We start from the raw sequence: 25,568 nt of genomic DNA, 5'->3' as shown, positions 1-25,568 counted from the left end.
GTAAGGCAAAACTAATGCAACAACGTTTATTCATTTCACGTAAGAAATCCCTCAATCTTAGGCTAAAGTCCGTGACTGTAGGACAGAGATACAGTTAGTCAGTCAATCCCGCAGGAGAGACGTAACCGCCAGCACAGAGATACGGTTAGTCAGTCAACCCCGCAGGGGAGAGAGACGTAACCTACAGCGCATGACAGCGCACGATCTGTTACTGGCTCGGTTGGAACTTGGAACTTGGACAGTCAGACACAGCAGCAGCCAGCAGCTTACGAACGTCGTCTCTTAACTTTATGTCTGGGTTGCCAGCTACCCTATTCTACGAAGAATAGGTCCGTTATTTTTTGAACAAAAAGAGACTCTCAAGCTGGTATATTAAGCGAAACAGAAAACGCTAAATATTTAGATGCGTTTGTGTCGTCAGAACACTACCATACAACGGTAAAAGATAAATCGAAACTCCTGGAAGGCTGCAGAGAGTGACGATTAAATGTCCTTAAAATAGTAGCCAATAGCCCTTCTCGGTTTGCCATCCGCAAGAGGTAACTACAGCAAGCGTGTATGACTTGAACCAACCAGTAGTAAATACGCAAGGCAAAAAAAAAAAAAAAAAAAAAAAAAAAAAAAAATCACAAAGTTTGTTCATACTTACCTGGCAGACATATATATAGCTGAATTCGGAAATACAGCTACATACATATCTGACAGGCAAGTTTCATGAACAAAACTTAGAGAATCGAAGCAGACAGCTCAAGCTTCTTAAGATACTGGACATAAGCGTTCATTGACGACTTTGACGTAGTCTACCAGTCTATTTCTTGTACGAGTCTGCGAATGAGGAAGGAGAGCTCTTCCGAACCTTGTCCTTATTCGCTTACGCAATATCAAGTTAATGAGATGTTTGTCAATGAGAACTAACCCATTAACGGTACAGAGAGATATTTTGTCAATGAGGGGAGACCCACTTACTTGACAAAACGATAGTATATTGTCAATGGGGGAAAGTCACTGAATTGACAAAACGTAATCCAGGAAGTCGAGCCTTTTATTTTTCGATTCCCGTCTCAAACAAGGAAGGGACAAGAATCCTGTTAAGAGACTGGGCTTACGGTAGGTAGAACGACGATGCTCAATCGGCATGGAAGTCTCGACTAGAACTAACAAAATCTATCATCTGAAAACCCTTTCAGATGGTCTAAAAAGCTTTAAATTTATTGGCAGTATGGCAAAGGAAGTCCTGTCTTGCGCTTTCCTGAAGAGCGTCCTTTTGATGAGTGCCTTTGCAAGAATCCTACTGAACGTTGCCGAAAATCCTGACGTTCAGGACGTCGAGCCTTTACATAACCCGTAACTGTCTTATCTCAAAGTCTTGCCTGAGGTAGAGAAAACGAGATCTTCCCTTGAGCTTTCCTCGAGATCTTCCCTTGAGCTTTCCTTAACTCCATCCACCTTTGCGAAAAGCAATATAATATTGACAGAGACCTCTTGAATTCACGAAACCCGAGGTCTTGCTGGGTTTCGAAGACGAAGTTCTGTTCACTTTCTTGAGGCTCAAATCTTAAACAAGAGCTTGAAGAGTTCAACAGAAACATTCTGGTGCGCGCTCAGCGTCCACTGGCGAGGACGCTCGGCGTCCTGGTGCGCGCTCGGCGTCCACTGGCGAGGACGCTCGGCGTCCTGGTGCGCGCTCGGCGGCCACTGGCGAGGACGCTCGGCATCCACTGGTGAGTGCGTCCATCCGAGCGTCCTGTTCAAGCCGATCGTCAAAATAAGCGTGCAGAAAAGCGTCACGCTCCTGACAGGCGTCAAAACAAGCGAGAGAAACTGCCTTCTTTTTCCTATTTCTTGGTGGAAAGAAGTACACGTGATCAGGTAACCTTTGCGCTTTTTACTTCTCACTGAAACACATAACGAGGGAGAAGACTGAAGCGTCTCTTCTATAAAGTTCTTCTTAGAGGGCGCGAGTCCTTCCGAGAGCTCCAACCCTTGTGCGGGGAGGACGCCTCGGAGGACGAGAAGCAATCCTTCAGGATTCGTGCATGTGCACGCACTTTGGCAGTCTGGGGATTTTCATCAGAAACTGCCGAAGGCACGCCAGATCGGTGGGGTTCCCTGTAACCCTCCTTCGGCTTTCGACATGCCCTCTCCCTTGGTTCTGGGAGTTCGACAGAGGTCTAGACCTAGAGGCGTTATAAGGCCAATCTGACGCACCCTCCACTACACAAGGGGCACTGTCACTGCACTTAGCCACTTCACTATTGCTCTCTAAAGCAACCACTTTCGATTCTAAGTTACGAATCGAAATAGTATAAGAGAAAGGGCAATAACCTCTACAGACACTGTTTTAGGGCCCGAAGGCAACCTTACAGGGTTAGGCGTAACAAAAACAGAAGTAGAACTCTTCACAACAATGAAGGAGAGCGATCACCTCTCGCAGACATAGTCATAACCCGTAGGCCATACTACCGCGTTAGGCAAAATAAAATTACCGAAGGTTAGCAGTATCACTACCCTGACTTTCGTAATTGATTAATGCGTACATACTAAACAAACTTTTTCCTTACGGAATTAGACACGTTTACTGATTAATTGCGTACATACGAATCATACTTTTTCCTTACGGAACATAGACATGATTACTGATTAATTGCGCCACCCAAGTGCGGAAACTACCGAAGCTTTCGGTAGCCACACCCCCCTATCTTTGCAGACAACACCCTCTGAAACTAGCCTAACTAGATTCAGATATCTTATGCAAAAATGAATCAAATTCAAATCAATTTAAGATAGCGTATGCCTAGCACAAATCCAAGTAAATAAATTAAAAGACAATTAGGATACTTCGCGGCAAATGAAGTTTCCAAAATCCTAAGCCGGAGGTACTGAAAACAGGTGTTTTTTTTTTTTCAGTACCGGCGACAGAAAATTTATGAATAGAAAATGGGAATGGTTCCTGATACCCGCCTCCCAGCGGCGGGAATGGGTACTAACCACCTGGCCGACCACTCTGCGTGTTAGTCGGAAGTTTTTTTAAATTCTGTCGGACTTCAGAAAATACAGCTATATATATACTGCCAGGTAAGTGTCATGCATAAAAATGTTAATTACTGTAGATATATCAAGAGTGTACTACTAAAAGAGTTAATGTATGTTAATTAATTCCTTACCTTTAGTTTATATTTTACATTCATCGTAACCCTGGATGGACAAAGTCTTATGTGGCCCCATAGCCTACATCATTCAGGGGGTTCGGGGTGGAATGTACAAAAAATAATTAGTATGTTAGTAAGTACTCTATGCATAGTAAGTTACATACAGTAATATGCACCATACAGTGGTTTAATATCACATATAACATGTAGTATAAAACTTAATTTAGAAATTCCTTACATAACTTAACCAACTTTTAGTGAGTCTCAAAAGCTGTTACCTAGGTTGTGGGAGATGGAGGTGGAGGGGTGTAGAGCATTCATGATAAGGATGCATTCCAAACCTAACTTCAGTGTGCTTTATCACAGATAACAGGCTAGGATGATGGGCAGGTCTGGAATGAAGAATTAATATTAAAGGACAGTATGTAACCACTTAGGTGTACAAAATTATTGTACGGTATGCAAACATTAAACACAACTGAGAATTCCTTACCTCCAGCAAAATGAAGACATGTAGGCTATGTAGAGGTCTGGTTTATGTAAAGTCACAGGTTGACATGCCAGTCTGGAATGATTAATGTAATAGTACATATGATTTATAGTATGTATGTTTTACATACATAAACATGGTTATTACATATGTAATATTAAAACATTAATAAAAAAAACTGTCCTTACCAAATTCTAGTGGTTGGCTTGCTTACTGGGATGGTCATATGGTACATGAGAGTGGGTGGCTGGGCTATGGAGTGGGATGGGCAGGTGCTTGGGAGTCTGGAATGATAAAAATATATAAAATGATAGTTACTACTACTGTAACTACTGCACATGTTATTACTGTTTGACATATGTAGTGTGTAATACGTATGTTCAATATAAAAATGAAGAATTCTTTTACCTGAAGGAATGGGAGAGTGATACTCGTATCAACTGATTTGGGCTCTGGGGAGGTGATACTTGTATCAACTTGATGAGGGAACTCTACATCTGGAAAGAATGATAGGGTACATAAATATATTATAAGGTGGATGTAATTGTAGCATATGTACCCTTTTAATAAAATTTCTATTAGCAATTTATAAAACATTTTATACAAATTTGTTAAGGATTCCTTACCTGATGTATAGGGCGAGGCATCAAAAACCATGGAAAGGCTCAGGGTCATCTGGGTCACTGTCACTATCAAAGGGGTCTGAAATGGAAAAAAAAAATAATAATAAGGTTATGCAACATCAAACACATTGTACCACTATGTAAGTTAGTACGAATGTATGTAGGGTGTAAACAATTTCCAACATGAAAATGAGAAAAATGAAATTGCTTACCTGATTGTACACGTGCAGGTGGGCGGGCTGATACAGAGGGTCCAGGTACAGGGGGATCTGGAACTGTCACAGGTAGTACAGGGAGATCTGGAACTGTCACAGGTAGTACACGGGGGATCTGGAACTGTCACACCACTTCTGCAATAAAATTACAAATGATGAAAATTAATGAAGTTACAATTTACTCTTACATTTATAGTTGTTACATTAAAAAATTAACACATTTTAATATGTACACTATGTAAACACATAAATTAGTAAAACAGTTCAGAATTCCTTACCAGGACTAGGAGTGGGAGGTGGTGGTACTGGAGACTTGTGAAAGAAAGTGTCAAGCCTGGACTGCACACTTCTCTTCGTCTGCTTCTCCTTCAGGGTCTCCTTGTAGAAAGTCACCAAATCCATGATTCCTCTCTTGATTTTGTCAAACCTAGAAACGTTAGGGTCTTCTGCCTCAAAAGAAGCCAAGGCTCTCTCCAGATGAGTAAAACCCTCTGACAAGCCTTTCACAGTTAATGACCTGGGTTTTGGCTCTGGTGCCGCCTCCTCTTCCTCAATCATTTGTTGTTCAAGTTCTAGTAAGTCCTCTGCAGACAATTCCTCTCCATGGAAGGGAAAGCCAGCAGCTCTGTTGACATTCATCAGGTTCAACGATCTAGTTGCAGCCTCTTGCTTAGCCCTACGATCTTCCTCGTCACAGTCTCGACGTCTTCTGCCTGGTCAAAGCCTTCAAAACTGTTCACAAACTGTGGACACAGTTTCCTCCAGGCCCCATTTAAAGTGGTCGTCTTCACCTCGTCCCAAGCACTTGCAATGTTCTTCACTGCATCTGCAATGTTGTAGCCCTTCCAGAATTGCTTCAGTGTCAACTCCTTGTTAGCTTCTATGGCCCTCAAAGCAACACGTATGGTCCATTCTAAGGTAGTAGTAAGCCTTGAAATTTGCTATTACTCCCTGGTCCATTGGCTGTATCAGCGATGTGGTATTGGGTGGGAGGTACACCACCTTCACATTAGGATGCATGTCGCTCAAATTTGAAGGGTGACCAGGGGCATTGTCCAGGACTAAGAGGGCCTTAAAAGGCAGACCCTTCGAAGTCAAATACCGCTCCACTGCTGGCCACGAAATGGTCATGAACCAATCTTCGAGACATTAAGGTAACCCACGCCTTCTTGTTAGATTTCCAAATCACAGGGAGTTGACTCTTGAAAATGCCCTTGAAAGCCCTGGGATTCTCGGCCAAATACACCAGCAAGGGCTTTCAGTTTCAAATCACCACTCGCATTGGCCCCAAACAGCAAAGTCAGTCGCTCCTTTCCAGCTTTATGGCCAGGTGCTGACTTCTCCTCCTTGGAAAGGTACGTTCGATTTGGCATTCTTTTCCAAAATAATCCAGTCTCATCCACATTAAAGACTTGGTCAGCCGTGTAACCACCATCCTTAATTATCTCAGCCAAACCACCTGGAAAACTTTCTGCTGCTTCGCTATCAGCACTAGCAGCTTCACCTTGCAGCTTCACATTATGCAAATTTGCACGAGCCTTAAAACGGTTAAACCAACCTCTACTCGCGGAAAATTCACCACCAGCAACTGCCTTCGCCACAAACTTTTTCACTACTGCCTCATGCAGCGCTCTAGCCTTCTCCTGGATCACACTTAAGCTCACCGGAAACAGTCGCTGAGGTTCTGCGGTCCTCCAGCCAGATCATGAGCAATTTCTTTCTCCATTTCAACAATGCTCTGGCTACGTTGCTTCTCGTTTATCACCGTTGACTTCATCGTGCAGCATCCTTAACGTGCTTCCAGAATACATTCCTTTATCCTTCACAATGGTTACCACCGTGTCCTGCTCAAGCCTAAAGAACGGCCTATTTCGGTGTTAGTTTCTCCCTTCTCCGAACGCTTTATCACGTCATATTTGACCTCCATCGTGATGACCTTCCTCTTCTTGGATGAACTATCATCGGAGGAAGTACTTTGGCGTTTAGGAGCCATTGTAAATTAGCGCGAAAATGGCAAGGAATTTCAGCAACGTCTCAGCACACAACCTAGTGGAATGCAGGCAGGCACGCGATTGAAGTGGCGTCCTTTCGTAGGTTGTTACGCTTGGCTGTCCTCGACCGTCCGAGGTCGTTGTTCGGTCAATTTACCATACAGTTTAATAGCGTTAATTAATTTATGCACCTCCGCTCAAAAAACTAGTTCTGCATATGAGGTATCGTTAAAAGCATAACAAAAACGTCGTAACCTTGGCATTTGTGTTGTAATCTAACCAGAAACTTAGTTTTTTTTAATTATGTTGTAACTGGAAAACAAGCAATGGATTTTTCATTAGTGTTACAAATTATTTGCGGCTTTTGGACTGTTTTTTTTTTTTTATTTTTTTTTTTTTTTTAATTTTTTTTGTTTTTTTTTTTTTTTTTTTTTTTTTTTTTTTTTTTTTATTTTTTTTTTTTTTTTTTTTTTGTTTTTTTTTTTTTTTTTTTTTTTTTTTTTTTTTTTTTTTTTTTTTTTTTTTTTTTTTTTTTTTTTTTTTTTTTTTTTTTTTTTTTTTTTTTTTTTTTTTTTTTTTTTTTTTTTTTTTTTTTTTTTTGGTTTTTTTTTTTTTTTTTTTTTTTTTTTTTTTTTCTTTTTTTTTTTTTTTTTTTTTTTTATTTTTTTTTTTTTTTTTTTATTTTTTTTTTTTCTTTTTTTTTTTTTTTTGTTTTCTTTTTTTTTACTTTTTTTTTTTTTTTTTTTTTTTTTTTAAACTGCGGCCAATCCCAAGCTAGTGTATTTCATTCCCCGCCCGCAAAAACTAGTTCCGCATATGCGGCGTCAGTAAAAAAAATTCAAAAAATACGAAAAAAAAAAAGTGTCAAAAAAACAAAAATCATAACCTCAAAATTTTTTGGTTTTTGTAACTGTAAACCAAAAACATATTTTTATTATGTACTGTGCTAAACTATAAAGGATTTTATCATAGGCATGCGTTTTTTAAAGCGTCGTTACTCGGGAGGCGTCGGAAGCGTCAGCGTCGTAACCTCGGAACAAGCGTCGTAACCCAGGACGGAATTTCCATTGAATATTTAAGAAAAAGCGTCGTTAACCTCGGAACGTCGTAAGCCGGAACCGTCGTAAGCCGGGGACCGCCTGTATTTAATTGGTGAAACAAGAATACAATTACATCTTTAAGCATACCATTCAAAAGATTGAAGTTTCGTCAACATAATGTGATATATGAAAGCACCATACGAACTAAAATAGGCATGTGAGGTCTTTGTAAAATGTTATTGTCATGATACAATAAAGTTTTATGCATACTTACCTGGCAGATATATACTTAGCTATAGACTCCGTGTCGTCCCCGATAGAAATTCGCATTTCGCGGCACACTCTACAGGTAGGTCAGGTGATCTACCGCCCCGCCGCTGGTGGCGGGAATAGGAATCATTCCCGTTTTCTAAGACAGATTTTCTCTTCCACCTGTCTCCTGAGGGGAGGTCGGGTGGCCATACACCGTATATATCTGCCAGGTAAGTATGCATAAAACTTTATTGTATCATGACAATAACATTTTTATGCATTCAACTTACCTGTCGATATACTTAGCTGATTGGCACCTTTGGCGGAGGGTAAGAGACAGCTAATTTACTGATATAGACAGGAAACAACATATGTTGTAGGTAATAAAATTAAAAACCTTGATTCCTACCTGTGTTAGCGAAAGACTTCATGGCTACTGCCTAGGAGCCCGTATCGCTTCAAGAGCCTCAGCGAGGTAGTGACCTCATGCTAAGAGTTCTTGATGGTCTGTTACAGGGGTCTTACCCACTTACGCTTCAGAACTTAGGATCTTTGTCAATGGGGTCCTATCCACTTACATGACAAAACACCTTGCCTATTGGCATGATCACAGAGCACGACACTAAACCCGATCACCTGATCCTCATTAGGGTTAGTACTAAAATTGAAAGGAGTCATCCCCGAACATCCTTTCAAGCAACCCACAACTCAACAACATATTAAAACTAATTATTAAAATACTAATAAAAACAAATTCAAGGATCAGCGTCTGCTCCATTTCCCAGCATAGTATCCGCTGATACATAAGGCTTCCAAGAGCAAAACATTTATCGTATGTTATTCTAACATCCTTTAAATAGTGGGATGCAAATACTGAATTGCACCTCCAATAAGTTGCTGCTAAAATGTTTCTCATGGACATATTCTTCGTAAAAGAAAAGAAAGGAAGTTGCCACAGCCCGGACTTCGTGAGCTTTCACTCTCAGCAGCTTTAAAGAGTTATCTTGGCCAAATTCCTATGAAGCTTCGGTTCAATTTATATTCGCCTTGACAAAGAACGCCCAGTTGCGTTTCTTTGACATAGGTCTTTTTGGGGTTTCTTAACCGAAACACCAAAGACCTTGTCGGCATCCCTGAAAGCTGTGTTCTTGCTTTTCTAAAAACAAAATTTTTAAAGGTCCTGACTGGGGCAAAGAGACCGATCCAACTCTACCTACCAGAGAAGAGAGTCCTGACTTCGAACTTCTAGGCCAGGTTTTAGAAGGGTTTCCTCATTCTTTGCTAGGAAAAGATCCTGGAAAGAAATGACGCCGAGTCTTTTCTAAATCCCACCCGAGAGTCCAAAGCATGCAATTCCCAAAGCATGCAATTCACTGATCCTCTTAGCAGTTTGCGAGAGGCCAACAGGAATATGCATTTGCTAGTAAGATCTCTGAATGATTTTATCTATAGGTTCGAACCTGTCCGACATCAAGAACTTTAGACAACGTCCAGGTTCCAACTCGGGGAATCGACGATCTCAATTTCGTAGTCTCGAAAGACCTGATGAGATCATCAAGATCCTTATTATTATCAAGATTCAGCCCTCTGTTTCTAAAAACAGCTGAGAGCATGCTCCTATATCCCTTGAGTGGATACGGCCAATTTGGATTCTTATCTTAAGAAGAGGAGAAAAATCCGCGATTTCGGTTTCAGAGGTTATTGGAAGAGGACAGCTTCTTCGACCTACACCATCTACGGAAAACTTCCCTCTTCGATTGGTAGACCCGCAGGGTAGAGGCTCTGCGGGCTCTAGCAATTGCAGTTGCCACTTTCTTTGAAAAGCCTCTCTCTCTGACCAGTCTTTCGATAGTCGAAAGGCAGTCAGGGAGAGACTTTGGATGTTTTTGTGGAACCTCTCGAAGTGGGGTTGTCTGAGCAGATCTGTCCTGTTTGGTAGAGATCTGGGGAAGTCACCGTCCATTCCAGTACTCTGTGAACCAGATTCGGAACGGCCAAAAGGGAGCAATTAGAGTCATTCTCATTCCCCCCGATGCCACAAAATTTCCTTACTACTTCCCCCAGCAATTTGAATGATGGAAAGGCGTATGCATCTATGCCTGACCAATCCATGAGGAAGGCATCGATCGCTGTGGCTCTGGGATCTTGTTCTAGCGAGCAGAAGTTGTCTATTTTCCTGGAGAGGAACGTGGCAAACAGGTCGATCTGGGGTCTCCCCATATTTGTCTGCAGACTCCTGAGTGGGAGCATCCACCTTCTGTCGGGAGAACCTGGTTCTTTCTGCTCAACCTGTCTGCCCTTAGGTTTTTTACTCCTTGGACAAACCTTGTACGCAGAATAATGCCCCGATCCTCTGTCCAGGTTAATAGAGCTCTCGCTATTTCGTTCAGAGAGAAAGAGTGAGTGCCCCCTTGATTCCGGATGTAAGCCAGAGCTGTGGTGTTGTCGGAATTGACTTGAACTACCACCCCTCTGACTTCCGCTTCGAAGTATTCCAGGGCTAGATGAATTGCCAGGAGTTCCTTCGCATTGATTTGTGCAGAGTAGTTTGTTGTTTGGGGTCCAAATACCTGCTACTTCCTTTGGACCCAGTGTTGCTCCCCAACCTGTTTCCGAGGCATCGGAAAACAACACTCGGTGAGGGTTCCGAATCAAGAGGGACACCCCTTCGTTCCTTGTTAATGGGGTTAACCACCACTTTAGGTCTGATTTTATCCCCTGTTGGATGGGAAAAACGTCTGACAAGTCTCCTGTCTTTTGACTCCACATCCTCTTTAGATAAAATTGCAGAGGTCTGTATTTTAATCTTCCTAGGGAAATGAACTGCTCTAACGAGGAAAGGGTGCCCAGCAGACTGAGCCATTCCCTCGCCGAGGTCCGTTCTTTCCCTAAGAAGTTTGAGATCTTTTCTAAGCCTCGAGTAATTCTGTCTTGAGATGGAAATGCCCAAACAAAAACCCCGAGAATCCATCTGTATCCCCAGATAGACTATGTTCTGTCTGGGATCAATTGTGATTTCTCGAGGTTCACGAGCAGTCCCAGAGATTTTGTCAAGTTCAAAGGCTTCTCCACGTCCTTCAAGCACTCAAGTTCCGATTTTGCTCTTATTAGCCAATCGTTCTAGATAAAGGGATATATTTATCCCCTCTAGATGTAGCCATCTCGCAACATTCATCATTAGCCTCGTGAACACTTGAGGGGGGGGCCGTAGAAAGGCCTCGAAGCATAGGGCTCTGAATTGGTATACTTTCCCCTGCATCATGAATCGGAGATATTTCTTCGATGATGGATGCAGGGGGACATGAAAGTATGCATCTTGTAGATCTAAGGAGACCATCCAATCTCCTGACGAAGAGCCGCAAGAACCGATTTTGATGTTTCCATAGAGAACTTTGTGTTCTCCACAAATCGGTTCAATGCGCTCACATCCAGGACCGGTCTCCACCCTCCCGAGGATTTCGGAACCAGAAAAAAGACGGTTGTAGAATCCTCGGGAATGCAGGATCCCGAACCACTTCGATGGCCTCCTTTTGCAACATCTGTTCTACCAGTTGCAATAATGCTTCTTTCTTGGCGAGGGTCCCTGTATTGGGCTGACAGTTCCCTCGGGTTCGTAGTCAAGGGAGGTCTGTCTCGAAAGGGGATCATATATCCCTTTGTTACCACTGAAAGGGACCATATTTCTGCCTGTCTCCGAGTCCATTCTTCGGAAAATTTCCGAAGTCTGGCTCCTACCGTGCTTGAAGGACTGTTGTCTCATTTCGCTCTCTTGATAGGTCTGAAAGAAGACCTACCTCTCTTCTGCACTCCTCTCTTCTTAAAGAGGTCTGGCCGATGAGCTCCCTCGAAAGGGCTGTTGAGGAGTCCGATTCTCTCTCTTAATAGGACCACCCAAAGTCCTCCCGATTCTTCTTTGCAGATTTGGGCCAAGAGATCTTGTGTGGCCTTTTCTGTCAAGAATGAGAAATGTTATTTTTAGTAGATACAATAAGGTTTTGTACATACTTACCTGGCAGATATATACTTAGCTATACGTCTCTGACGTCACGACAGAATTCAAAAACTCGCGGCACACGCGACAGGTAGGTCAGGTGATCTACCTTACCCGCCGCTGGGTGGCGGCTGTAAGAACCAATCTCCCTTTCCCAGCCAGAATTTTTCCTTCCACCGTCTCCTGAGGGAGGCTGGGCGGGCCATCAATCGTATATATCTGCCAGGTAAGTATGTACAAAACCTTATTGTATACTAACAATAACATTTTTGTACATGAACGTTTCTGTCAGATATATACTTAGCTGATTGACACCCTTGGTGGAGGGAAAGAGACAGCAATATAAATATGGAAAAAAGGGGAAAAAACAACACTAGTTGTAGGATGTAAATACAACCTTGGTCTTACCTGTTTAGGCAGAAGACTCGTAGTTTACTGTCTATGAGTCTGCGTTGCCTTAAGAGCTTCAGCGAGGGCGTGACCTACAGCTGACAGACTCTTTGGGTCTATCAAAGGGATTTGGTTATCCGCTTACTTGATAGAATCCGAGCAGGATCTGCCAACGGGAATTCGCCCACTTATATGACAGAACCTAACCACCTATCATTGCAAGGAGCTCAACATAAACCGATCACCTACCCAATCTAATCATTGTTAGAACTACGAAATGAAAAACATGCCTACCCGCATGTTCTTTCAAACAACCAAAAACTTACAACCTAACAATGGGGAAAAAATATATACTACTAAGGATATGTCTCAGCTCCCTGCCCCCGCCCCACACCGAATCCGCCGATACGTACGGGCCTAACCCGAAGCACTTTTCATACGTAACTTTGACGTCTCTCAGATAGTGGTTTTGCAAAGACTGAGTTGCAACCGCCAGAATGTTGCCTTCATAATATTACTCAGGGATATGTTTTGTTAAAAGTCAATGACGTGGCAATAGCTCTTACCTCATGAGCTTTGACCTTAAGGACTTTGAATTGACTTTCATCACATATCGCATGCGCTTCTTTCACCAGGCTTCTGATAAAGAAAGAAAGCGCATTCTTCGAAAGAGTCCTCCTTGATCTCTTACAGAGCACCAAAGGTTGACATCATTGCCCTTAAGTTTTTTCTTTCTCTGTAGATAGAATTTTAAACTTCTTACTGGCAGAAGCAGACCTCTCTGCTTCCTCGCCTACTAATGCAGACAATCCTTGTACTTCAAAGCTCCTAGGCCAAGGATTTGAGGGGTTCTCGTTCTTGGCTAAGAACGAAGGAAGGAACGAACATATAGCTGCATCTCCTCGGAATCACACATTTCCTTTAGTGCATGGAGTTCACTAACCCTCTTTGCGGAAGCCAATGCCATGAGAAAAATTGTCTTCTTCGTGAGGTCTCAAACGATGCAGACTGAGGCGGTTCGAACTTATTGGACCTCAGGTAACGTAGCACTACATCCAGATTCCAACTCGGAACCCCTGGAGAAACCTTCTTGGATGTTTCAAACGATCTTAATAGATCATGAAGGTCCTTATCTTCTGAAATGTTTATGTTTCTGTGCTAAACAGCTGCAGATAGGCATGCTACGATTAGCCTTAATGGTTGATACCGCCAATCCACTTTCTTCCCTAAGGAAAAGTAAGAAGTCTGCTATTTGGGTTACAGAGGTACTGGAAGAGGAAAAGTGATGGTTCCTACACCATCGCCGAAAGACGTCCCACTTCGATTGGTAGACTCTAAGGGTAGAAGGCCTTCTTGCTGCTGCGATAGCCGTTGCAACTTTTGCAGAAAAGCCTCTCGTTCTGACCAAAGTTTTGACAGTCTGAAGCCAGTCAGATCTAGCAGGGGAGGTTTTTGTGATACCTCTCGAAGTGGGGTTGTCTGAGCAGATCGATCCTCTGTGGTAATGTTCTCGGAAGATCTACTAACCATTCCAGTACCTCTGTGAACCATACTTGTGCGGGCCAGAACGGGGCTTCCAGCGTCATCCTTGCTGCCTCAGATTCTGCAAATTTCTTTAGTCTCTCTCCCAGTATCTTGAATGGAGGAAAAGCACATGTCTAGACCCTTCCAATCTAGTAGAAAAGCGTCTATCGACACTGCCCTCGGGTCCGATATCGGAGAGCAGTAGTTGGCTATCCTCGCATTCTTGGCTGTGGCGAAGAGGTCTATATGAGGCTTGCCCCAAAGCTTCCACAGGTCCTGGCAAACATCCTCGTGAAGAGTCCACTCTGCAGGCAGGACTTGATCTTTCCTGCTTAGGAGGTCTGCTCTGACGTTCTTTTCTCCCTGTACGAACCTGGTAAGGAGACAAATCTTCCTTTCCTCTGCCCACAGCAGAAGTTCTTTTGCTGTCTTGTACAGGGAGAAGAGTGAGTCCCCCCCTGTCGTTCCTGATGTAAGCCAGGGCCGTGGTGTTGTCCGAGTTGATCTGTACTGCTGAAGCTAGGACGTGGGGCTCGAAAGCTTTCAAAGCTAGCCAAACAGCCATCAGTTCCTTCTTGTTGATGTGCCAGGTCACCTGTTCCTTGTTGTTCCAGGTGCCTGACACTTCTGAGCCGAGCGTCGCTCCCCAACCTGTTTCCGAGGCGTCGGAATAACAACACTTGGTTGGGGTTCGGAATGTGAAGGGACATCCCTTCTGCAAACCTGAGAGGGTTGGCCCACCAAGAGGTCCTTCTTGATTTCCCTTGAGATCTCGAAGGCGAACTCTAGGTTTTGCGAACGACACCTCCAGTTTCGATGTAGAAAGAACTGGAGAGGTCTGAGGTGCAACCTTCCTAGAGAAAGGAATTGCTCCAACGAGGAGAGTGTCCCCAACAAACTCATCCACTCCTCGCTGTGCATACTTCTTTCTCTAGGAAGGCTTGACTTTCTCTGACCCTCGGGCTATCCGTTCTGGAGACGGAAAAGCCCGAAAATCCAGAGAAGCCATCCGAATCCCCAGATAGATACGATCTTGACTGGGGATCAACTGAGACTTTTGAAAGTTCACCAAAAGTCCCAGAGAACTTGCCATGAAAAGGGTCTTTTGTAGGTCCTCCAAACATCTTTTCTGCGACTTGGCTCTGATCAGCCAGTCGTCCAAGTAAAGGGACACCTCTGACTCCCTACCAAATGTAGCCATCTTGCTACATTTTTCGTTAGGCCTGTAAAGACCTGAGGGGCTGTTGAAAGGCCGAAGCACAAAGCCCTGAACTGGAATATCCTTCCTCCCACCATGAACCTGAGGTATTTCCTCGACGAAGGATGGATAGGCACATGGAAGTAAGCGTCCTGAAGATCTAGGGACACCATCCAGTCCCCTGGCCGAAGGGCCGCCAACACTGAGGATGTCGGCTCCATGGTCGAACTTCCTCTTTTTCTACAAAGAAATTCAGGGCGACTTACATCCCAGAACCGGTCTCCATCCTCCTGAGGCTTTTGGAACTAGAAAAAGGCGGTTGTAAAAGCCGCTGAGTCAAGGGTCGCTCACTAGCTCTATAGCCTCTTTCTCGGTAACATTTGTTCCACTGCTTGTGTTAAAGCAAGGCTCATGATGGGATCCTGTACCTGGCCACCAACTCCCTCGGAGTCGTTGTCAACGGTGGTCTTTCCGTAAAAGGAATCAGATATCCTTTCCTTATAATCGAGAGGGACCAGTTGTCCGCTCCTCTCTTTGCCCAGGCTTCCGAGAATCTTAGAAGTCTGGCACCTACTGGTGTTTGGAGGACTACTTCCCTACTTCTTAGCTCTGACAGAGCGTGAGAAGGATCTACCTCTCTTGAAAGGTCTATTACCTCTCGAGGTAGAGGCTCTAGAAGGGGGCCCCCCTCGAAAGGGGCTCCTGTCTAGCTGGAGTCTCCTTCTTCGTCTTCGTCTGGAAGGAGGTCCTAGGCTTCCGTGCCGACTGCGCGAGCATGTCCTGAGGTCGCCTTCGCAGAGATAGATCCTGAGATGTCCTGGATTATCTTCTTCGGAAATAGCAGAGGCGAGAGCTGCGAATACAGGAGAGAGGCTCTTTGGGCATGCGAAACAGACTTAGTTAGAAAAGAGCAGAAGACTGATCTCTTCTTAAGGATCCCTGCTCCAAATAGGGAGGCTATTTCGCTCGATCCATCTCTAACTGCTTTGTCAATGCACGTTAGAACACTGTTGAGATCTTCTGGCGAAATAGCATCCGGGTTCTGAGTCTTCTTAGCCCAAGACCCCCAAAGACCAGTCAAGGAAGTTGAAGACTTCCAAGACTCTAAACATTCCCTTCAGCAGGTGGTCAAGCTCGTTCATAGCCCAGGTAGTCTTAGCAGACAAAAGAGCCGAGCGTCGTGCTGCATCTACCAGAGAGAGAAGTCCGCATCCGCCGATGAAGGAAGACCCTAGGGGGTTCTCCAGACTCGTACCAAAATCCAAGTCTGCCCGTAAGCTTGGAAGGAGGGAAAGAAAACACAGTCTTCCCTTCTCTTCCTTAGAAAGCAGCCAATCACCAAAACCTCTCAAAGCCTTCTTCATTGAGAGGGTTGGCTTCATCCTCACACAAGAGGAAACTTTCGTCTTATTCGAAGTCGAGAATAAAGAGAGAGGAGACGGAGGAGCGACAGGGAAGTAGGGAGTCTCCAAACTCTTGAAGAAGGAGATCTGTAAGGATCTTATAGGACGAAACTGACGAGTCCTTCACCAAATCCTCTTCTGAAGGTTCAACTTCATCCACTGAAGAACCCTCCGCTTCTTTACGAGGGCAGTTAGCCTTCTCTAAAGAAATGCGCCTGTCCAGAGAGTGTCTAGTAGCAGACTGGCGCCTATCAGGGAAGCCAAAGTTTCTGGAGAGCTCCTCTCGAATGAGTCCTTCCTACTCTGATGAGTGCGTGCTCTTTGCTCCTTAATCCTACTCCTAGAATTCCGGGCTTCCAAAGGGGAGCGCCTGCTAAGAGAGGAGAGCCTACTATGCTCAAGGCGCTTCTCAGGATCCATGCGCCATGGTTCAAAGGAGAGCGGTACTGCCCAGGGCGGAGCTGCGCCTACCATGAGGCGAACGCCTACTAGGCTCTTGGAGCCTACATACAGGAGAGCGAAGCCCTGGAGAAGGTCGCCTACTAGGAGACCGGCGTCTACCATGCTCCACAAACTTCGCTCCCGACTTGTGTGTCTCTTCAAAAGGTAGTCTCCCAGAAGAGACATATCTTTCAGGCTCTACACGCCTGTCCTGAACCGAGCGGCTAAAAGGAGAGCCGCGCCTATCAGGAGAAAAGCGCCTATCCTCCGCACCACGCTTGGGAGCGGGAGAGCGTCTACTTGGGGAGTAGCTCCTACTAGGCTCAAGGCGCCTAACAAAGGCGAGATCCTGTCTCTTGACGAATCCATCAAAGAGTAGGGAGCTCTCTTATCCGGAGAATGAAGGATCTTCGGAAATGCGCGAGAAGACGAGGCTGTACGCCTGTCTTTAGACGAACGCCTACTAGGCGCTAGATCCCTTCCTACTGGAGAGATGTAGTCACCAGGAGAAAGCTTCTTGGGCGATTGACGCCTGGAAGACGACAAGCGCCTGCCGAGGGAAGAGCGCCTCCTTCCATCCGCTGATAAAGGAGAGAGAACCGACTCTGACTGAGACGGTAACACAGGCGAAGGAATCCTAGACTTCTTGACAAGGAGAGAGACGTCTTTCCGACGCGTTCCTCCTGCCAAGGAGCCCGCCAGCGCCAAAATCTGCGCTTGCAGTCCAGCAAGAATTCGAGCTGGAGATCTTGCAAAATCCTCCACCGGAGAAGAGCTCGAAGCCTACTATGAGGCGAGAACTCCTGCTCCCTCCTGGGTTTCTTGATCTCTACTTCCGGCTCTTCTGGAAAAACTTCCGGGCTGGAAGGAAAGGAGCCAGGCGCCTTCCAGGCTCTCTTCAGCGGTCGCGAAGAATCCGAGGCACTCCATCCTCTTCTATGGCGAAGGTGAGGAAGAAGAAGAGAAGCATTGGCGCAATACCTCCTTCTTCGCGCGAACAAGGGCAGCCTGGGTACGAGCATCAGGATCTACCGAGGGGACGCCTGATCGGTGGGAGTTCTCCCTAACCTTCCTGCGGCTTTTGACTTTCCTCCTCCACTGGGACTGGGAGTCTGGAAGAGGTCTAGGCCTGGAAGCATTAAGGAGCCGATCAGACGCACCCTCCACTGCACTGGGGTCCCACTGCACAATTCACCTTCACTACTCTTACCTTGCAACGAACGAATCTTCTTTTCCATGCTAAGGATCGTGGCTCTCATGGTTGCCACTTCCGTAGTCGTATCCTTAGGTTCGATGCAGGGCGCAGGAGCTGAAACTGGAGAAGGTTCTAATGCTACAACAGGATTTTCTTCTACCTCGCTAATACGAGACTTACTAGAACTCCTAAGACGAAGCCTTTCTCACCCTGTCTTTCTCTAACTTCCTCAAGTAGGAGAAAGAGCCTTCCATTCACCCTCATCCAACTTCTCACACTCATTACAACTGGGTTAACAAAAGAACATTCTTTCCCTCTACATTTAAAGCAAACTGTGTGAGGATCTACCGTAGCTTTCGGTAGTCTCACCTTGCATTCATCCATAGAGCACACTCTAAACATAGAAGATTTCTTAACCTCTAACTCAGACATCTCGAAATCAAAGAAAAATCCAAATCAATATCCAAAAACAATCCACAAATGCGTATGCCAAGCCAACAAGATCAGGTACTTCACCGAAAGTCAGTCCAAATAAATCCACGGCAACGAGAAAAGAATAAAGCTGTCAGGAGGTAACAACCACAGGTGTAGTCGTCACCGGCGACAGAAAAATTCTGCCTGGAAAGGGAGATTGGTTCTTACAGCCGCCACCCAGCGGCGGGTAAGGTAGATCACCTGACCTACCTGTCGCGTGTGCCGCGAGTTTTGAATTCTGTCGTGAAGTCAGAGACGTATAGCTAAGTATATATCTGACAGGAAAGTTCATGTACAAAAATATCTTTCACTAGATTTGAAGGAAACAATTGGTCCGACAGAGGAGCATACAGAAGAGATGACCTCTGAGTAGGAGTAACTGCTTTCGTCAGAAAAGAGCTAAATAAGACTCTCTTCTTCAGAATACCAGTTCCAAACAGAGAGGCCACCTCTCCTGATCCATCCTGCACCGCCTTGTCCATACAGGAAAGAACACTATGAAGGACTTCTGGACTAAGAGCTTCATTCTCTTGTGTCTTTTTGGCCAACACCCCAAGGGACCAGTCTAAGAAGTTAAAAACTTCTAAGACATTAAACTCCCTTAAGGAGATGGTCCATCTCAGAAGTCCCCCATGTGATCTTTGCTGATGACAAGGCTTGTCTCCTAGACGAATCTACCAGATTCGAAAAATCTGCTTCGGCAGTGGTCGGGAGAGCTAGACCCCGTGATTTGCCCATCTCGTACCAAATTCCCTTCTTTCCTGATAGTCTGGTAAGGAGTGGGCAGGTAAAGACTGTCTTCCCCGCCTTCTCCTTGGATTCCAACCAATTTCCTACGAATCAGAGTGCCTTGTTCATGGAAATGGTCGGCTTCATTTTAATAAAAGATGATTGTTTCGGGACCTTCGTGCTTGTAAATAAGGACCTTGGAGAAGGAGGAGCAGTCGGGCTTAAAGAGTCCCCAAACTCTTGAAGTAAGAGGGCTGCCAGTGTCTTGTAATCTGACAAACCCGGCGCCGAGTGATCTTCAGAGTCCGAAACCTCTTCCAAATCCAATTCCGAAGAGGATTGTTTATTTTCAATAGGAGACTGGCCTCTTGCAACATCCACCCCACTCTCGCAAGAACGACGACCGCCTGTGCGATAACTTGCGTCCCTACGAGAGATAGGTTGATCCTGCAAAACGACCTTATCCTTCTCCTGGCAAGAGCGATGGCCGCCTGTGCGACACCTTTCTTTCCTGTCAGACAAAGGATGTCCTCTCCTATCGCTTTCTCCGGAACCACCTATGTCTTGACAAGGGCTACGGCCGCCTGTGCGACACCTAGATTCCCTGTCAGGTAAAGGTTTATACTTCCGAAAGCTAAACAAATCCTCTTGGCTTAATTGTCTTTTGGAAGAAGTCCGTCTCTTATTTGTCACTTGTGGCTCATTGCGCCGGGTTGGCGCTCGTGATTCCTTGCGCCAAGCTGGCGCTTCTGCCGCATTTCGGCAGGGTGGCGCTTCTGGCTCTTCTGACTCGTTCTCAAACGCATCTGGCGCATCGCGCCAGGTTGGAACTTTTGGCGCATTCTTCATACTCCTCTGAGTATAAGCCGAAACTTTCGTTTCTTCTTTCCTTCCCTTCGTCTTCTTTATAGGAAGGAAAGAGTCCTTTCTTCTGGGAGTCTCCTGAGTAAAAACTCCTACTAATGCCGAAAGTTGCTCCTGCACATTTAGGAGAATTTTCGCAGCCGCATTCTCTTTTTCCTTCCCTGATTCAGGTGAGGGAGGTCTAGAAGCGGAAGGAAACTCCGATTTCCGTTTAGGAACCAATCTCCTTTTCTTCTTCTCACAAGGTGATAGATCGGAGAAAAGCTCAGGGCTTGAATCCAAAGTTGGAGCCTTCCAACTTCTCTTTAAGGGGCGTGACAGTTCATCAGAACTCCAGCCCCTTACATTCGGTGAAGAATCTGACGAAGAAAAACACTTCTTTAGGATGCTTTTTCGATAGCGATCCTTGGCAGTTCGGGTCGTCACAGAATCTGCCGAGGGGACGCCTGATTGGTGGGGATTCTCCGTAACCTCCGTAAGGCTTTTGACATTCCTTCTCCTCTGGGCCTGTGAGCTTGGAAGAGGTCTAGGCCTGGGAGCGAGACAGAGCCGATCAGACACACCCTCCACTGCACTAGGGACACTTAATTCACTATCACTGTGCTTACCTTTCAACGTCAGCATTTGACGTTCCATCCTTTGTAGTGCAGCTTTAAGATCTGCAATTTCCGTTGCCGGATTTGCAGTCTTAGTACTAGAGGAAGAAGATACAGGTTTAGGGTTAGGTGTTAATTTAATAGGCTCGTTAGAGCGAGACCTACTTACGCTTCTGGAGGAAGCCTTCCTAGCCCTATCCATATCTAATTCCTTAATAATGAATTTAAATTCTTCCATTCTTCCTCATTCATTTACACATTCATCACAGGTGTTAGAAATTGAACATTCATTCCTTCTACACCCCTTACAAACTGTGTGAGGGTCCTACCGAAGCTTTCGGTAGCCTCACCATGCATCCCTCATTTAACACTGTCTTCTAACCGTAAAGCTAGAATCCGACATCATGAGAAATATCCAAAACCAAGTCCAAAAAACAGTCCACGAAAGAGTATGCCAAACCAAAGATCCAATACGTCACCAAAATAACCGGCTTAGAAGATCAATAGCGATGAAAAAACACGAAAATCAAATCAGGAGTAACAACAACAATGTTGCTGTCGCGGCCGATAGAGAAAATCTGTCTTAGAAAACGGGAATGATTCCTATTCCCGCCACCAGCGGCGGGGCGGTAGATCACCTGACCTACCTGTAGAGTGTGCCGCAAAATTCGAATTTCTATCGGGGACGAAGGAGTCTATAGCTAAGTATATATCTGACAGGTAAGTTGAATGCATAAAAATATGTTTTCAAGGCAGTTTTTAAATCCAATATAGTGTCCACCGACTGAGGTGCCGTTCGTAACCGCAAAGGATCCAACATCTTTCCCAGCCTTCTCAGCACTCATTTGAACAAGTTAGCGTATATATGTAACGTTTATTGATCCTAATCAAGATTGCAGTTGTAATCAGCACAATAAAATAACATTTTGTTGTCTATATTAGTGAAATTAAGAAACTTCTTATTCCTATTGTCATGGTTTGAACTGAAATTCATTTCTACCTTGTAATCAGTGGTTTTATCCTTACTGCCATCACAACTGAAACTCCACAGTGCTTATTTGATTGTAATTATACATACTTTGGTCATAATTTACTCCAAATTGCACTTGAACTATGTTGCTGTTATTGGTTTGTAAGTGCTCACTCCACACACACAGTTGCGGGCAGCATGACTACACAGTTTATGAGGTCCAATGCTTTATTCCCTTAATTGTTTACTTTACTCATTATTTAGTTTAACTTTACTTTATTACTTCAAAATGTTTATCTTAATTCATGTCTATCATCCCTTTTTTGCAACCAAATTAACCCTGAAAAATTACAGATATTTCTAAAGTAGATACGAGCAGACAACGGCAAAATTATCGTTGCCAATTTAGTGGAGTTTCACACATACGCCGATGCATTTACAATTCCATGAATTCTAGTTGTCATAGTAATGCAATAATGACGAAATTGCTCTAATATGTATATATACTAGAAATAGATGCACTAATTTCACTTATTTCCCTGGTTTTGAGTAAGTCTTATGCCCAGTTTGGAGGGTAAAAACATACCAATTGGCAACACTGATAAACAATAAAAGAGTGCGAACAACGCTGTAGGTGCTGTTCACAGCAAAACTGTTGATATTTGTGTCAGGAATCTAGTTACTTTTTCAACAACGAATATTTTCAAATTAATAATCATGAATATGTAAAAAATTTATGGAATTCATGACCTTGAACCACTGTTTAACTATTTATTTAAATGATTATCTAGTGCACGCTTCTTTTTTCTACTGAAAAAATCATAGTTTCCTTGGATGTGCCGCGGTTAGTGTCATTGTTGACGATTGTTGTAAAGAAAGTGCCCCAGCATCTATGGGTACTAGTAGTGTGCGGATTTAGCACATGGAATGGAAAGTTTATTGACACAAGCGACTCCTCAAACATCGAGATGGCGTCAATCTTCTACATTTTTGGTGTTTGAAGTGAAATTTCAAAAGCGTCATGGAGGTATGTTTGCACTGCGCATGGCTAGACTTTCATTAACCTCTGTTTAATCTTAAAATATGACCTTAACTTCTAACTTTGGAGAAAATACTTGCTTTAAAAGGGTAGTAGTAGAGGTCTCAAGCTGTTGCACTCATCTCCGAGGACTCGTGACTGGGGCCCATCTCCAGTGTCAGGACATGTTAAAGTACTTTTCCGGAGGGTGGATCCACACGTGGTGAAAACTGATTCCCGGAGTTTATTTATTTATTTATTTATTTTTTGGATAAATCTCTGCTTCTGTAAGCAGATAAACTGCTCATTTTATTTTTTAATGTTGTCCACGATTCAAAAAATATTTGATAGGTAGCTATACTAGCTAAATGTGAAAGAAAGGTAGTCGTCTCCTTCCAGGGACGGAAATAAACATGTGTAAGGTGACTGGAAGGTGTTTCTACAGAAGCAGTCCGCACGGACTGCAAGGAATCTAACCGCAGATACAACATCCACTAGGGATTGGGGCGTCCAATGTATTTCGCCGTGTTTAGTACTGGCCCCTGAGGGGTTAATTACAGTCGTCCGAATAAATATTACTTAAAATTCTAGTTCAGTACGTAAAACTGCATAGAAAAACCGCAACTGCCATAGTCTAGGCCAAAAAGGATAGGCTAAGTACCCTAGATCTACTGGCGCCCCTTTTGACTGACTTTGTCAGTTTACCAAAAGGGCGTCATGCCTCGACCTGGCCAGGTGGGGGCTTCGCCACCCTTGGGGTCCACCCCCGCCTAAAAGTAACACTCAAAATACCTAGCTAATGTTTCTGGGACACCGTTCATCAGCTTAAAAAAAACAAGTCTCTAAAGTGACCTACTACCTACCTAGGTAGAGGCCACGTGACACTTGTCTACGTTGTCTACAATATATTTATTATAAGTATAAATGACTCTACGTTATCTATACTTGCCAATTCTGCCGGATCACAAAAGGTAACAAGTGAACTAATGACGCACAAAATCAAGGAAATAATGGCCACAACCCTTTTAAATGGGTAACGATGACAACCAGTAGTAGCAATAGTCGCAATTGGCCTTTGAAACGGCTCCCTCGCTCGTTGGTTAAGTATAAATTTCTCTGAATCTATCTTCTTCTTCTTCTTCTTCCCAGCTTTTTCCCATTTTTATATGGGGTCGCCGTTTCGGATGAGCCGTTTCCATCTATTTCTATCTTGCACTTCTGCCTCATCAATTCCCTTCTCATGTAAATCTCCTCTCACACAGTCCTTCCATCTCTTTCTTGGTCTCCCTCTCTTTCTTCTTCCTTGCACCTCCACTCCCATAGTATGTCTCCCAGCGTGGTCCTCATCTCTCCTCAACAGGTGTCCATACCATCTCAGCCTCCCCTCCTGCACTTTCTTTGATACTTCCACCACCTTAGTTGACCCCCTTATGTAGTCATTTCTGATCCTATCCACTCTTGTTACCCCAGACATCCACCTAAGCATTCTCATTTCTGCCACATCCTTCTTCTTCTGCTCTGCTTTTCTCATGCTTGCTGTTTCCGTACATATACAGCATTGCTGTTCTTACCACCGTCTTGTGAAATTTTCCTTTTAACCTAAGCGGCACTCTTTTGTCACAAAGAACTCCCGAGGCCGCTCTCCAGTTGTTCCAGCCTGCCTGTACCCGATGTTTTACTTCTTCTTCCATACTTCCTCCAGCGTTAACAAAAGATCCCAAATACTTAAATTATCAACTCTCCTTATTTGCTCTCCACCAAGCTGAATACTTTCTCTATCATCCCCCTCAGTGGTGGACACATATATTCTGTCTTGGATCTACTTATTCTCATTCCTCTGTCCTCCAGTACTTGTCTCCATCTTTCCAATTTCACTTCCAGATCTTCCCTGCTCTCTGCACACAGAACAATATCATCCGCATACAATATGTTCCATGGTACTGTCTCCCTTACTTCCTCTATTAATAACATCCATCACTATGGTTAAAGATAAATGGGCTCAGAGCCGACCCCTGGTGTAATCCTACTCTCACCTCAAAACCTTCTGTCTCCCCAACACTGCTCCTCACTCTGGTAAATACATTCCGGTACATCTCTTGTATCAATCGCACATACTTCTCTGGCACCATCTTCTCCCTCAGGCTCCTCCATACCTCTTGTCTCGGGACTCTGTCATAAGCCTTTTCAAGGTCAATGAATACCATATGTAGGTCCCTTTGTCTTTCCCCGAATTTCTCCATTATTTGCCTCAGACAAAATATACCATCTGTTGTTCCCCTTCCCTTCATAAATCCCATCTGCTCTTTACCTATTTGTACTTCTTCTCTCAGTCTAGCATCTATCATCCTTTCCAGTATCTTCAAAGTGTGGGACATCAATTTAATGCCCCTATAATTACCACACTCTTGGACATCGCCTTTCCCTTTAAAAATTGGGATCAATATACTCCCACGCCACTCATTTGGTATCTTTTCCTGTTCAAGGATCTTTATCATAAGATCGCTACAGTATATCCACTCCTTCATCTCCTAATGCTTTCCATGCCTCCACCGGGATCATGTCTGGTCCGGTTGCCTTCCCATTCTTCATCTTCTTCAGTGCATTTAGTACCTCTTGCTAGAAAACCTCATTACCATGCCAATGTTCACTTGCCCATCCTCTCTTATTAGTCTATTATTTTCTTCATTTAACAACTGTTCGAAATATTCTTTCCATCTCTTCACAATGTCTTCTCCTTTCTAAGCACTACACCCTCTTGATTCTTTATTTGTTTGATGTGTGTTATATCTTTGGTGCTCTTATTTCTAGCCTTTGATAGCTTCATCATCTTCTTTAATCCTTCCTTTGTCCCCAGCTCATTATACACATCATCATACGACTTTGCTTTAGCTTGGGCTACCACCTTTTTCACCACCTTGTTTTTCTCTCTGTACCTATTTCTGTCTTCCACTGACTGTGACTCTTCCATCTTTTCTTTGCCTCCTTCTTATCTTTTACTACTTTCTCAATGTCTTG

General features: G+C 44.1%; 1 protein-coding gene across 5 annotated transcripts in view; it reads right to left on the bottom strand.

Moving 5' to 3' along the window:
- Positions 1-23,651, bottom strand: part of LOC135205726 (protein tramtrack, beta isoform-like) — a 73,943-nt gene extending 50,292 nt beyond the window's left edge. For 3 of the 5 annotated variants that reach the window (XM_064236809.1, XM_064236810.1, XM_064236808.1), the window contains exon 1: positions 23,503-23,633. The gene's annotated coding sequence lies outside the window, so the exon portion shown is untranslated. Of the gene's footprint in view, positions 1-23,502 lie in introns of all 5 variants that reach the window. The other 2 variants (XM_064236807.1, XM_064236811.1) reach the window with 1 other exon arrangement.
- Positions 23,652-25,568: the final 1,917 nt, after the last annotated feature.

This window comes from Macrobrachium nipponense, chromosome 24 (assembly GCF_015104395.2).
Source record: "Macrobrachium nipponense isolate FS-2020 chromosome 24, ASM1510439v2, whole genome shotgun sequence".
NCBI classification, from domain to species: Eukaryota; Metazoa; Arthropoda; class Malacostraca; order Decapoda; family Palaemonidae; genus Macrobrachium; species Macrobrachium nipponense.
The sequence above is the reverse complement of the archived record's forward strand: the minus strand, read 5'-3'. Positions and strand labels throughout refer to the sequence as shown.